The sequence below is a fragment of the Macrotis lagotis genome, chromosome 5 (genome assembly GCF_037893015.1).
Source record: "Macrotis lagotis isolate mMagLag1 chromosome 5, bilby.v1.9.chrom.fasta, whole genome shotgun sequence".
Lineage (NCBI taxonomy): Eukaryota > Metazoa > Chordata > Mammalia > Peramelemorphia > Peramelidae > Macrotis > Macrotis lagotis.
In genome coordinates, this window is record NC_133662.1 from 268247280 (window position 1) to 268262563 (window position 15284).

General features: G+C 43.9%; 1 pseudogene; it reads right to left on the bottom strand.

Annotated features, from left to right (window-relative positions):
* Nucleotides 1-3999: 3999 nt before the first annotated feature.
* On the bottom strand, nt 4000-5321 carry LOC141490224 (2-oxoisovalerate dehydrogenase subunit alpha, mitochondrial-like; annotated as a pseudogene).
* Between the last annotated feature and the right edge of the window lie 9963 nt (nt 5322-15284).

Sequence of the window (15284 nt, forward strand, 5' to 3'; positions counted from 1 at the left end):
CCATTGTATAAATTATGAATTAGTGAACTAATATATTCTTTTTATGTAGAAAGGTTTTATTTATTTTGAGTTTTACAATTCCCCCCATCTCACTTCCCTCCCCCCAGTAATATATGCTTTTTAATCATTCTCTAGACCATCTTCTCTATCTATAATTGGATTCTTTTTCTATCGCAATGAATACTATATTTTATTGGAAGCTTCCTCTATAAGCAATATTATGTCATTTTTATTTCTTATGTTATTGATAAGATCTATGGTATTAATCCTTTTCCTCTGACCAAACTACTCTAACATTGGTAGTACAAAGCATGATGGATTTTTTCCCTGTCTTTTTTTTGTGTATGTTTTAGAATTCTTACATCCATATGATTCTTTATACCAACATGATTTTCCTTTCACTTCATTATTCCCATTCAGTTTGGCACTATCACCAGAATTGTTCCTTAGAAGGCACTCAGATTATCCTTGACATTTTTGTTTTGAAACAAAACTATAAAATATTGAATTGATTTATTGGCTGAATTCAACCAAAAATCTTTTAGGACCAGTGGCTTTTTGTAAGGCAGCTCTTTCATGCTAGGTCAGACTTCACCTCTTACCATTGGTTTATTTTATTATCCCCATTTGATTTTGTTAGTTTAGGGAGAGTCATTTCTTTTAGATGACCAAACTGATTAGCATATAGCTGGGGGTAGTAATAATCTTGGATCATTTTCTTGATTTATTTTGTCCTTGCGCTGAGCTCTCCTTTTTCATTTCCAATTTTGGTGCTCTGAATTTAGGTTCTTCTTTTGTGATTAGACTTGCTAATTGTTTAGCAACTTAATTAGTCTTTTTAAAAAAACAGTGCTCGGTTTATTTATCATTTCCATTCTTTTCTGCTCTGAATTTATCTCTGTAATTTTTCTTCTGGTTTTTATTGGATTTTTAACTCTTTAAAAATTTTTTTTAAAGGTTAAATTCAGTTCACTAACTTTCTTTTTCTTACTCATTTTGGCCTTAAAATGCATGTATTAGCTTCATTGGCAACATTCCATAGATTTTAACAAGTGATATCGGTATTGTCATCCTTGATGACATTTTCTGTCTGTAAATTATTCTCTTTCATTCTGTCCTAGGATCATAGGTTTAGGCCTGGGAGGGACCATAAAGATCATCTAATTCCATTTTTTCTTGTACTGGATTAGGATTTGAACTAGGCAAGGGTGAAAGAGAAGTTAGACTGGAGGCATGGCTGAGATAGGAGTGCACAAGGATGGCCATCCACCCTTCAGGCATTTCTGAACAGAAGTCATGTCCTGACCCCAATGGTGGAACTCCACTCCATCTGGACTGAGGGATCATCCCTGGAAAGGTCTGCTTCTTCTCCAACCTCCCTTCCCTGTGAGAGTGCATTCATAGTCACTAGAAGGGATGTTCCTCACTTATCTAGGCAAACACTTCCAACAGCCTAAAGTCTGCCTCAGCCACAAAGAAAAATGAAAGTGTAAAGCAAGGCAGAGAGCTGACCCTCTCTGGCAATCACAAGCACTTAATAAATAACTATTAAATTTATTGAATTTTGGCCATCATCCACATTGGACAGAACACTGAAATGTTTGCAGAGCATTTGAATAAAATTTGGGTTTTATTCAGCCCTCTGTCCATTGTTGGTTTTGAATGTCCTTTGACAAGTTTTTAAATCCTTTTGAAAGGTTTTTATAGCCAAGGCCATTAATAGCAGAATTTGGCTGATGAAAGGTGTTTTATTCCTTTTCTTTCTTTTTTAAACACCATCTTGGTTGTATGAGGAATCACTTTAGAGAAAACTGCTTCCAGCATGGTGTGCCTTCAAACATTTCACATTAATAATGGAGCAGGAAGGTTGACACCCTGATCTTATTGAGTCTGGATACACTGAATAATTTATATTGCAACAGTACCAAAAGGTACATTCTATATTTTTTCCTGTTAATAATATCTTATTTTTCTTCCAATTACATGTAAAGCATTCATTTTTGTAAGATTTTGAATTCCAGTTTCCCCCCACCCCAAGACAGCAAGGTACATTATATTATTAAAAGATAACAACAATCTTGAGTCACAGTCACTCACTCCATGTTGAAATCACAACCCCAAAAAGATCAAATGATTTTTCTCAAGGAAGGACGGGTTTCCCCATAGGGGACAGATAAAAAACCAGGCTTCTTATCCAAGACATTGGAATTATTCAAAAAATTTACTGACTCCACCTGATGGACTATCATTGTTATGTCTGGAAAAAAGGAGGAAAACCAATCTTTTGATGAGTCAAGGGTTTCATTTTTGATAATAGCTATTTTGTCTTTGGTTATTAACCTCCAGCTCACTCATCAACCCCATGTGGAAACCCAAAGGACCTCTTCCTAGAGAATTGCAAGTTTTTTAGATAGTCACAATGCCAGAGGGAGTTTCAGTTTAGATCATAGAGTGAAGTGAAATAGACCTTAAAGGACACCAAACCTGTTATTTTTCACATGAAGAAACTGAGCCCAAGAGATGCCCAAGGCCATTTAGATAGGACTTAGCAGAGTTACAATTTCAACCCAGATTCTTAAGAGAGTTGGATGTGGATTCAGAAAACTACAGCTTTCTCAGTTGTCTTGTGGCTTGGGCAATTGATCCACAAGCATTTATTAGCTCCCTGTTGCCTGCCTGGCACTGTGTGTCTAATAGACTAGTGGCACCTAGTGACCTTAGCTCACCACACCTCCTTTTTTTGGATTTCTGAAAGGAGTTTGGGGTTCAAAAACAACAGTGCCTCTGAACAACATGGCATACCTTTTGATATTGTTGGGATTGAAAGTATTAAGTGTATAGAGAGGGGGCAATGAAGGGACTAGGTGGCATGACTTCTGGGGTTCCTTCTAGCACTACGTGGTTCTAAAATTCTGGCACTTTGATCTGACCTACACCCCCTTCTATTGCCCAGGATACCACTGTGGTTCTGAATTTATTCAAAATAATTTCTTCTAGGACAGGAGCAAGAATGATGCTACCTTGACTCCCCAGGGTTGAAGGAATGTGATGGTGACGAGCCTATCATTAGTGGGGTTCACCATCATCCACATCCCTGTCTGGACAGAACTCTGAACAGTGTTTCCAGAGCACTTCATGTGGATCATCAGAGGAGGCATCTGTGCAGGGTGAGGTGGGGGCAGTGCGGTGACTAGAGCTCCAATCCAGGAGTCAAGAAGACCTGTGTCTGAGGTGGGATTTGAACCCACTTCTTCCCTGTTTATTGCCTTACACTGGTATCAATGGGTTTTAAAGACCAAAGAGACAGTTTTCCTTTGCCTTATAGGTGATGTGGAGCCACTGAAGCTGCTAGAGCAAAGAAATGGCATCGTTATTTACATCATCTAGGTAGGACAATTGGGCAGCAGTGTGGAAGGGTGTAGATCAGACAAGCCTATGCTCGAGGACATTGAAGAGAAGGAACAATCACCGGATTCACTCTATTTTTTCCTAAATGCAAAGACCTCTTTATTTGACTCCCAGCCACCCAAGTGCACCTTTCTGACTCCTCCTAACCCAAACACACTTTGGTATAAAGTCATTTGTGTTCTGGTCTAAGAGACCCCGCTCCACCTCCACCTCCCCTGAATAGTCCTGGTCCCTAGCTTTCCCAAAAGGCCTGGAGAGATGGCACTCTCACTGACAAGAGGTGTTGGAGATCACGGCCTTGCCCCCGTCTTGCCCCACCAGGTTCAAGGACCACCAGGGAGAAGGAAGGTTTCTAAGTGGAGGTTGGAGCAGGAGGAGTCCTGTCTGTCTGTCTAGAGGCTCCATCAGCCTGAAGATGGCTTCTGCTCCACTCCCACTCCCACACATGCCTTCTCCCCTATCAAAGCCTGGGATGATCAGCCTCTCCAAACTTTGCTTAAGACAAGAGGGAGGAAAGGAAAGTCCAGCCCAGGGTAGAGCCTCAATGCATGCCTGGGTCTGGTCCCTGATTCCTGCCCCCCCCACTCTCCTTCACTTCTCAAATTGGTCCAGGGGATAGTGCTTGCCATAGGTCTGCAGGTGTTGGGATAAGGCTTCCCATTGTTTCTGCAGCCGGGTTGGCATCTCTTGGTACACATCTGAGAAGAGCAGGCCAAGTTGGGTCTTGAGTTTTCTTTGAGCCTCTTGGAAGGCTTCCATCACCTTCTTTCTGGCCTGCTTCCTCCAGACCTTCTGCTCCTCACCCCACCAGCCTCTGCTCAGCAGGTAGTGGTGGAGCCTGGAGATGGGGTGGTCATGTTTCTTCTAGTAGTCCACCTCGTCCACTGGATGATAGGACCAGCTTTCATCACTCGTGCTGTGGTGCCTGCTCCTGTAGGTCATGGCCTCAATGAGGAAGGGCAGGTTCTCAGCCACTGCCTGCCGTCAGGCCTCTCTGGTGGCATTATACACTGCAAACACATCATTGCCATCCAACCGAATGGTCATGATGCCATAGCCAGGACCCCGAACAGCAATGCCATCACCCCGATACTGCTCCGAGGTGGCGAGGTGGGAGTGGTGACGGAGTAGCCATTGTTGCGGCAGAAGAAGATGATGGGGCACTCCAAGGTGGCAGTGAAGTTGAAGCCGGCATGGGCATCACCCTCACTGGCTGCCCCCTCCCCAAAGTAGCAGATCACGGCCTGGTTGGATTTGGCCCTCTTGGCTGCATAGGCTGCCCCAGCGGCCTGAGGGATCTGTGTGGCCAATGGGGAAGAAATGGTGACAAAGTTCCTCTCCTGGCAGCCATAGTGGATAGGCATCTGGCGGCCTTTGCTAGGGTCTCTTGAGTTGCTAAAGCACTGGGCCATGAACAACTCTAGGGGGTAGCCTCAGTACAGGAGCACGCCCACCTCCCGGTACTGCCCAAACACCAGGTCCATGGCCTCCAGGGCAGCTGCGCTACCTACCTGGGTGCCCTCCTCTCCAGAGTTGGTCACATAGGAGGAGATGTGACCCTGATTCTGGGACTCAAAGAGAATTTGGTCCATGGTGCTGAGGAGGGTCATAGTTTGGTAGAGCTTCAGGACCAGCTCCTGGGGCAGCTGGGGGGTCTCACTGACATTGACCACCTGACCTTGGCGGTCCATCACCCGGTAGATGGGGATGCCGGAAATGACTGTGGGTTGGATGAAGTCTAACTGCTCCACAAACTCGGAAGAGGCACAAGGAAACCGGGGTTTTTCAGCCAGGGATGAGAACTCTTCCTGCTGCCACCGGGTGGTGGATCTGGCCAGTCCATGAGGCCTGTGCCAGGCCCAGGCCAGGCCACCCCGCAGGGCCCAGGCTTGAGTCAGCACTGCCACCACCATTGTCACTGGAGCAGATTGAGTGTCTGGCTTAGCAGCTGCCACCCACCCAGATGCTCTCTGCCAGAAAAACTGTACACACCCACAGCCTTGCCCAACACAGCCAGCACCATCTCCCAAGCCCCAGGCCATCACTTCCCCTCAGCCTTACCCCTCAGTTGCCATCACCTTAAAACTGAGTCTCATGTGGCTAAGTGACCTACTCAGAAGCATACAATAATTGACCATCAGTACTGCTACTAGGGTCATCAGACCCTACCTGACTGACCTTTCTCTTTTTTTCTCTCATTTATAAGCACTGAGTTTTTCTGCATTGAGATTTCGATGATGATGCAGTAAGCAGCCTATTCAATCATTTTTTTTTCTACTTTTCTACTTTTTTTCTGATTCATAACTCTAGGATAAAATCTTTAAAAAAATCTTGGTATGTAGGTCTTGCTTCTTTCATCTTGCTTAATGAGATCAGTGACTGCTCCGACAGCCAAAGGATGTCTCTCCTTGCCAGTGCTCATGGTGGGAGGGGATGGTTGGGAGAAGGTGGCAATGAAGAGCTGGAGCAGCCAATCACTGGTCATTCACCCAGGATAGCAAAGTCCTAAGATAAATTGCCTTTGACAAACCAGAACCATGGAAAGACTCTCTCAGACTCCAAAGAAGAAAGCCATTGGAGCGTTAAGGCCTGATCATTGAAACAACTATTTCAATCTTACTTTCAGGTCTTGATGCAACATGAAAATCTACTGGGGGGAAGAGTTAAGATAGCATTCAGTCAATGAAGACAATGAACACTGGCTGTCTGGGCAGCAGACCAAAGAGAAGGTGGACCCCTATTGACATAAGTAAAACAGACTAATGAAGAAAGTCAAGGTTGGCTAGAGTTGGACTTAGGACGTCATTGGTAGAGGCAACTCCTGGGAGAGGAGACCCTCAAGGACTTTGGGGGAAACTGGGAAGCCTCAGACCTGAGCTTCTCTTTCTACCAGCTGGAGCTGTCCCCAAGACTCCTGGGCAGGTCTGGAGGCAGTGTGATCCCCAGCAGATCTGGGCAGTGTGTGTGTGTGTGTGTGTGTGTGTGTGTGTGGACTCTCACGCAGAGTGGAATCCATTCTGTGAACAGAGGAAGGGCTCTTAAGCGTGCAGGAAAGCTATGGAGCAAATCTAAGAGTCTAGAGGAGACAGGGATCACTTGGAGAGAAGTCAAGAAGTCAATAAACATTTATTGAGCATTTATGTGTCCCAGGCATTACTGGGATTACCCAGAAAGGCAGAAGATAGTTCCTGCTCTCAAGAAGCTCCAGTCCAATGACAGAGACAACAGGAAGCTACTTTATGTAAACAAAATATTCTTAGGATCCCTTGGAGATCATTTCAAAGGGAAGGTGTTTGGGGAAGGTGCTTAGGGAGGACAAAGAAGGGACATTTCAGGACATTTCAGACCTTGGGGAAGGTGTAATGGCATTTCAGAAACAAGTCCCCGGGACTAGCTTCAGGCTCCCAGGCCTGAGGATCCCACATCTAGATCTGAAAGGAACTCCAGTCGCCATAATCCAACCCTTTCTTTAGAGCTGAGGAAATAGAGACTGATGAGGTAGTGACTTAACTCTTGCTGTCCCCTTGGTGGTGATAAAGGTAGAATCATACAAGTCATAAATCTCTGAATGTTGCCCATTCATGGTCACTCATGGCAAAGCATGTTCATGGAACTGAAATTGTTTTGCTTAGAAAAGAAGTCAGTTTACAACAAATGATTTTCAAGAAGGTAAAAAGACAAGATCAGGAGTAGGAAGGAGCTGTTCTACACCTATTATAGGCTTCCAGAAAAACGAAGCCAAGTTTAGAGCATCTCTACAGACTCAGAGTTAGGATCCTAGGCCCAGCTCTGCAGTAGGTGGTTCATAAATGTTTATTCAATGGAACTCAAGCCCCTGTGACTCTTAGTGTTGAATCAAACAAAGTCAATAGAAAAGCAGGCTGCCCACTGTCTGACAGCTGCCTCTGTCAGAAACAATAGTCCTAATAACCATTCAGACAAATCCTATTTTTAATTGGTTAAACTTCCACTTTAATAATGAATGCTTAATAAAATTATATTGATTGAATGTTTCCTAATGAGCACACTGTCCTTTTAAAGATGCAGAAGGATAAGCCTTCTGACCCAGAACTGCCGAGTCACAGGTCATGAAATAAATATTGGAGATTGTGAAATCCTATTAGACTGTTTCGTTGGTTCTGACAGCTTAGGAGTCTTATGTGTCACGCTCCACCAATTTCCTTCTGGCAGAGAGCAGATCTCTTCCCATTCCAACCATAGTCATGAGACCAAAGCTTTCAAACATTCCTCCTACACAGAGGAAAGTCTTCCCAGAGGGGAAAATATTTAATAACAGGCCTATCTCAGTGACAATTGAAACCAAACAGACAAATAGCAAAGAGAAAGCAGGAAAGGAGGTTATATATACTATATAGGTAGTTAGATCCAGAGATAGATACATGCAGATATGCCTAGAGGCATTCATATATAGATCAAACAGATGCTTAGACAAGATAGTTAGATATTTACAGAAATAATTAATCAAGTGTATGCCATTCATTGGGCATTGTGCTGAGTACTAGTGATCCAAAAATAAGCATACAGTCCAGTCTTTGTCCTCAAGGAGCTTACATTCTGATAATGAAACACAGCACATAAAGGAGAACTAAAATAAAGTGAGGAACCACCAAATAACATGGTGTGGAGATGATCAGAACACAGCCTAGGGGCCTGGGGCCTGGCAAGATGAGACAAAAGTTCACCTATCAAAGTTCTGGGGGCGGCTAGGTGGCGCAGTGGATAAATCACCGGCCTTGGAGTCAGGAGTACCTGGGTTCAAATCCGGTCTCAGACACTTAATAATTACCTAGCTGTGTGGCCTTGGGCAAGCAACTTAACCCCACTGCCTTGCAAAAATCTAAAAAAAAAAAGTTCTGGTCACTGGAAGAGTAGAGATGAGGGCAAGCCAGCCTGACTAAAATAGCAAGGTTCCCTGATGGAGAATTGGAAGGTATCATATACTAAGCATATACCTAAGAACCTGTGGGAAATAGCCCAAAACTCTGAACCCAAGAGCCTTGGGAATAGCAATGGGCCTTAAACCACCACCAGACTTGTTTCCAACCCTGCCACCAGAGCCATTGCTGAGGGAAGAAATCATTGGGAAGAAGGAGCTTCCCTTCCTCTTCAACAGGAAAAGCACCAACTGCTGACCCAGTCTTTTTGACAGGGAGATGGGCACAATAGCTTGGGGAGTATCCCTCAGATCACACATCCTGCTTCTAAATCAGCCTGCAGAGCCACCACATGAAGAAGGTGTCTGCCACTCCCACAATGCTGACCAATTGCCACTCACAGGGCAGGTGGACCAGTCAGCTGAAGCAGCCAGCTGCCCTCCCCCCACATTCAGGGACAGAAAGAAGGAAACTTGCCCAACGTCGTGCAAAGGACCACCAGACCCTGCTGAAGAAAACCCAGGATCCTGAACCCAAGAACCTTTGGCACAATAGGACTCTAGCTCAGTTCCTATAACTATCATTATGGGAACCACTGCCTATTGAGATGCGACTTTTCTTACAGGTGCTACAGTCACAGCTACTGAAGAGCCAAGAAAATAGTTCTTGTCCCTCAAGTCCTTGACGCTGCCAGATGACTGGCCTCAGATGGGGATTTTCCATCTGATTGGGAGTCCTGGGGATTGTCTCCCCCATTAAAATGAGAGCTTCTTGAGAGCAGGATCTGTCTTCCCTGTCTTTATCTCCAGAGTTTAGCAATGTGCTTTACATATAGTAAGAGTTTAGTAAATAATTTATCCACTCACTCACCTATCTATCCATCCATCCTATCCACATACCCATCCATCTATCCATTCATTCATCTTCCCATCCATCTAACCCACCCATCCAGCTATCCATCCACATATTCATTCATTCACCCATCCATCCATCCATCCATCCATCCATTCATGCATCCATCCCTCCATCCACCTTCCTATTCATCCATTTATCCATCCTTCATGAATAGCTGGATACTGGTAAACAAATACTACAGCCAAAGAACCTGGCACTGCACTTAACGACCTTTAATTTTGGACTCACTACTTCCCTCTCTGGGTTTCAGGCTCCACAGCTATTACATGAGGACATTAGACTAAAATGAGCTATAAGGTTTTTTCCAGCTCAAAACCTGTGATTCTCTAACTAACATGCCCCAATAGAAAGTGAGGGTCCTATTGCTTTTCTGTTGATATTTTGCCAAGGTCCTCCACCTATGAGATAGCTTGATAAGATTCTATGAATATCACTTAACCTCTTGGGACCTCAGTTTCCTTATCTGTAATATGAAAGATGGAAGGTTTAGCTTAGATGGTTTTTAAAACCTTTCCCAGCTCTAAATCTCTGACCCATCACACATAATAGTTGAGACCAGTTTGAAATCATCATCTCTGAGTTTTAAAGTTAAGATTTCAGGGGTTGTTTATTGCAGCTAATATTCTATCTTGTATGCATTCCCAGCCTCAGTGATCGCATTCTTGCTGCATTAGAGAAAATTTCAGGAGCCAGGGTCTAGACCAGAATTTCAATTGTTTTTCAAATGAACATAATTGAAAAATTCCCAGAACAAGAATCAAGCACAATGTGGTACAACTATGAAGATATAATCTCCAGAATAAATTAAATGGTGGAAACAGAGAAGGTACATCCTGTACTTGAAAATGTTAATGTTTGAAGGTTAATTTTATGTGATGTTCATACCAACACCATTTTACCACTGTCTTTAAAAGGCAGCCCTTTAATGAGGTAATTTTGCCCTGGAGATAAGAGCAGCCCCTTGGGATGACTTTCTATTCCTCTCCCCCCACTCCTCTAACCTTGGTAGGGGATGCTTGGGATAGTTGGCATGTGTTTTCTTGCATTCTGTCCTCATCACACAGCCAGGAGGGCAGAAGCAGCATTTGAATCCATTCAGGTTCTTCTGGCCTCATGGCCAACTTGCTTCCCACTATGACCTGTTTCTCACTATTTGATATTATGCTTCACCAAGAGTTATAATACCCCCCAGCTTGAATGCAGGTCTTCCTGATTTCCTTCTCTCTGTCTCTGTCTCTCTCCTCTCTCTTTTCCTTCCCCCCTCTTTTTGTCTGTTTTTATTTGTTTCCATTCTCTGTCTTTTTCTATCTTGGATTCTCTGTCTCTGTCTGTTTCAATCTGTCTGCCTGTCTCTCTTTCTCTTTGGGTGTCTCTATCTCTGTTTCTGTCTCTCTTTGTCTTTCTCTCTGTTTTATTCTGTCTCTGTCTCTGTGGCTTTCTCTTGGAAGCTTCATGGTTAACATTACATATTCATGAAGTCTTAGCAATGGAAGGTACCTAAAGCCATCTTAGTTGGACCTATGAATGACAAGAATCTTCCCTGATACAATCCCCTCTGCTTAAAATCCTGCAGTGCCGGGGAGCTCTGCACCTTTAGACCTTGACCACTTTGAGTCATCTATTATGGTTAGAAAATGGTTTTCTTTTCTTTCTGATGTTAGGCCTCGTTTTGCTGCTGTGACTTTTATCCACTGCTCATAGTTCTGCCTTCTGGCACCAAGCAGAAGAGAATAATACTAGTAATAACTGCTAATTTGACATAATGCTAAGTGCTAAGTATCTTATTTGATCCTCACAACAACCCTGAGAGGTGGGTTCTGGGATTATGCCCATTTCATAGATGAAGAAACTCAGGCAAATAAAGGTAAAGTGACTTGTCCATAATTAGTAAGAGTCATTTTTGAACTCAAGTCTTGATTGTCTGAGTTAGTCAGAGAGCAGTGATGAGGCACAGATAGGAGATGAGATGTCTGGGCCCTATGGGTCCTGAGTGGCATTGCTTCTTGTGCTGACCGAGGGTGGTTGATGACTGGGTTTCTATACAAAGTGAATGGAGGTATGAAGCACCCCTAGTTGGATGAGGGGAGGGAAATAATGTGCCCCTGGCACTTGGTGAAAACTGAACTTTTAACAGATCTGGTATGCAGAAGAACATGGGGGAGCCCTCAAGGACACTCCAAATAGGCTGAGCATAGAACATCCATAACAAAGCTCCCTAGATAAAAAGGGCATGGAACAGGTGGCAAATCTGAGAGACAGAATTAGAAAGACCAGAAACTCAGAATCGATCCTTACAAAGGGCACATTGAGAAGAGGGAAGCCTTGCTTTCACAGAAAGGAATTCAATCTCATCATCTAGAAGGAACCAAGTCTCAAAGGGACTGAGCTCAGCCTCCTCATTCAAGGGAGAAATAGGAGACTCAGAGAACTGAAGACCTTTTTCAAGAGCCAGGATTTAAACCAGGTCTGGTGCCTACAAATCTAGTGTCCTTTCTCCCTACAGATCCTCAAGATGGTCAGGGTAGAAACAAGGGGAGGACCATGCCATGAAGGTCAATTCAAAGGAACAAAGAGAAGACTTGGGGGAGGGTGAGCAGGGGACTTTGATAGCAGCGTTCAGATTCAGACTAGTGTATTTCCTAGTTCTATAGACAGAGATGGAGGATGGCGGAGGCTTCCTAGTAGAATTCCTCATTTTACAAACGGAAGTGAAGTGAGTGATCCAAGCAGGGCAAGAATTCAGTAAAAAGCCAGACTGTGAAATATAATTCAGGTCATTTGACTCCATATCTAACTCATCCTAACACACTGCCAGGCTTTTAAGGGCTGCTGTTTGAAGAAGAATGCTCCTCGGACGGGGCCGAGATGGCAGCTCTGGGACCAGTAAGTGGAAGGGGCAAAGAGATAACTCTCAGAGCTGTCCAAAGGCAGAAGAGGCTAACGAGATGTGGTGGGTTCTCTGTCACTTGGTTTTTCGTCAGAGTTGAGGGACAGTGGGCCACAGTGGAGATTGTTTTGGAGATGGAGACAGGAAAAGCTAAATGTGTCTTCTGTTTCTGTATTCATAGCCTTGCTGGCCCTCCTGTTGCCCACACCAGACTCTCAGAAAAGGACCAAATCCCCCGCTGACCCCTCCTTTCCTCACTAACTAAACAGCTTTCAAGGTTGAGTTGGCAGGATTCAAATTGAGTACCTCTAACATCCCTCAGTTCTCTAGAGACATCAGGACTGAGGACTTGCCAAGTACCAGTGGTGGGTTCAGGTGCCTCCCTCCCACCCCACATACCTAGCTTGCCTTTCCTCATCTTCATTAGAGCTTGCTAATCAAAATAAAATTACTCTGTTATGAGTAGTAAGCCAATGTAATTATCCTTTGGGTTCCCCTAGGATTCTCTTAAATGTGAATCACAGGATGCCTCAGGCTAAACTTGCTTTCCATCCTCCCTCTTTCCTCAAAGCTATCCACCATAGTGCCATCCTCTAGTGTTCCCATCCTGCTCCCCTCTACCTTGGTATTGTGTTCCCTAGAAATCTATCTTGTTATGAAACATACATTATCCCACTGGAAATTCCTTTCCTATAGGTTTTTTTTTTAGGTTTTTGCAAGGCAATGGGGTTAAGTGGCTTGCCCAAGGCCACACAGTCTGAGGCTGGATTTGAACTCAGATACTCCTGACTCCAGGGCTGGTACTCTATTCACTGCGCCACCTAGCCACCCCTCCTATAGGTTTTGGGTTTAACTTGCTCTCTCTGTTTTATCCCCCACCCCTGCATTTCCATTAGAGACCAGAGGTTGTTTCATTTTTGTCTTTGTACCCTAGTGCTTCACTACTGTGGCACATAGTAGACCCTTTAATAAATGATTGTTGAATTTATCATGTGACCATAGGAAAAAGCCATTAATGTTTTAAAATTTTTTTTTTATTTTCTAAATAAGTATTTTTTTAGGTTTTTTTTTTTTTTTTTGCAAGGCAAATGGGGTTAAGTGGCTTGCCCAAGGCCACACAGCTAGGTAATTATTAAATGTCTGAGGCCGAATTTGAACCCAGGTACTCCTGACTCCAGGGCCGGTGCTCAATCCACTGCACTACTTAACTGCCCATTAACTTTTCAAAGTCTCATTTTTCTTATTTATTAAACAAAAGAGTGACACCCATAGAACCAACTGCATAGGGGTATGAGGCTAAAGTCAACCAACATCTCCAAATCCCTTTATAAAAGCCAGTTCTGCCAATTGCCTAGGTGATTTTGGGCAGGCTGCTGAATCACAGACTTGGGCAAAAGGACATTGTTCAGGTTGGAACATCATCTGATCCCTGAGCTCTCTCTGGAACTGTGGGTGTATGTCTGGTTCTAGTTTTGGTCCTGGAAGTCTCGGAAATATTACTGGCTTCCCAGAAACCTGGAGTTATTTAGTGTTGACCTCAGGACAAAGATTTCTGCGAGAACAGAGAGGTAGGCAGCAGGACTTGCTTTTTGCTATGTAAACATTTCAGGAAACAGCTGAAATGAGAGTAACCAAGTAAACATCAAACTTTGTCTCTCACACCATCTGCACTTCTGTTCCCAAGACTGGTACAAGTCATTTAATTTTGTGTGTGTGTTATTTTGCAAGGCAATAGGGTTAATGAACTTGTCCAAGGTCACACAGTTAGGTAATTATTATGTGTCTGAAGGCGGATTTGAACTCAGGTCCTCCTGACTCCAGGGCTCATGCTCTATCCACTTCACCTAGCTGCACCAAAGGGACTTAGAATCCTAAGAATCATCTCTGAAGAGGTGGACCAGGGAGCTCCAGGAGGTGATTGATCAATCTATGATCACCTGGGAAGGTTTTGTTGTTGTTCAGTCATTTCAGTCCTGCCCAAATCTTCATAACCCCATTCGAGGTTTTCTGGGTAGAGACACTGGAGTGGTTCACCATTGTCTTTTCCAGCTCATTTTACAGATGAGGAAACTGAGGTAAACAGGGTGAAGTGACTTGCCCAGGGTCACACAGCTAGGAAGTATCTGAGGCAGGATTTGAGCTCAGGTGTTCCTGACTCCAGTCCTGGTGCTCTATCCATGATGCCACCCAGTTGTCTCTGATGAGCTTAGGACCACAGAATCTTTTTCCAGAGCAAAATGAATTTCAGAGGTCAATCCCTTCTTGTTAGTAGATAGGAAACTAAGTCTGTCTTTTGAAAGAACAGTGAAAAATGGGATGATATAGAAAATCCAGGAGCCTTGTTTAAGCAGTGTGCTAGACAGTCACTGTGTGTGTGTGTGTGTGTGTGTGTGTGTGTGCGTGTGTAGCATATTTGTGCTTCACCCAAGTGGGACGGAGGAAAAAGAACTCCGTTTGGGAACCACTGTCTGAATCTTAGTGGCTTGGCCTGCCCAGAGAACTCTCCAAATACAAAGATCTCTGCAGCTGTATTGCTCAACCTCAGGGCTGTGGAGGGCATCCAGGGGTCCTCTTGATTGAAAATATGCAGGCCAGCATTATTTCAGAACCAAGAATTTATGGCATCTTATGAAATATTTAATGGCTTTCCATTTTCCTTATGTCCAAAGATGGCAGTTTTATTCCTTCTTCTCTCATCTTGGGTTTCTGCATATCTGGGTAAGATTTCTATTAAAACTATATACCATGAATTGGGGGAGGAGACTCTGGTGGGGGTGTTGAGAAGGGATATAGCATGGGGATGCCAGGTCTGAGTGGGTCCAAGGTTGCCTGCCTTGGAATAGGAGGTGACTGCAGTTTTGCTACCCTCTACTGATATTGATAATATTAAAATACATCAATGAATCTGAGATCTCGTTGATTCAGGAGTTCCTTCCAATGATGCAGGTCACCAACCATCCTGCTCTTCTTTGGTAGATAGCCAGGCATGAGGTCAACATTGAGGGTCTGCCCCACATGCTAGAGGTAGTCTCTATTTAATCCTGGCAGGGAGAAGGCACCAGATGTACATATCCCAAGAGCTGTCCCCAACACAGAATTCAAAATCAAGATGAAAAAAAAGCAATTCTGTCCATATATCTGTTCATACATTCTGTCCAACCAAGTCCATACATCTGTGC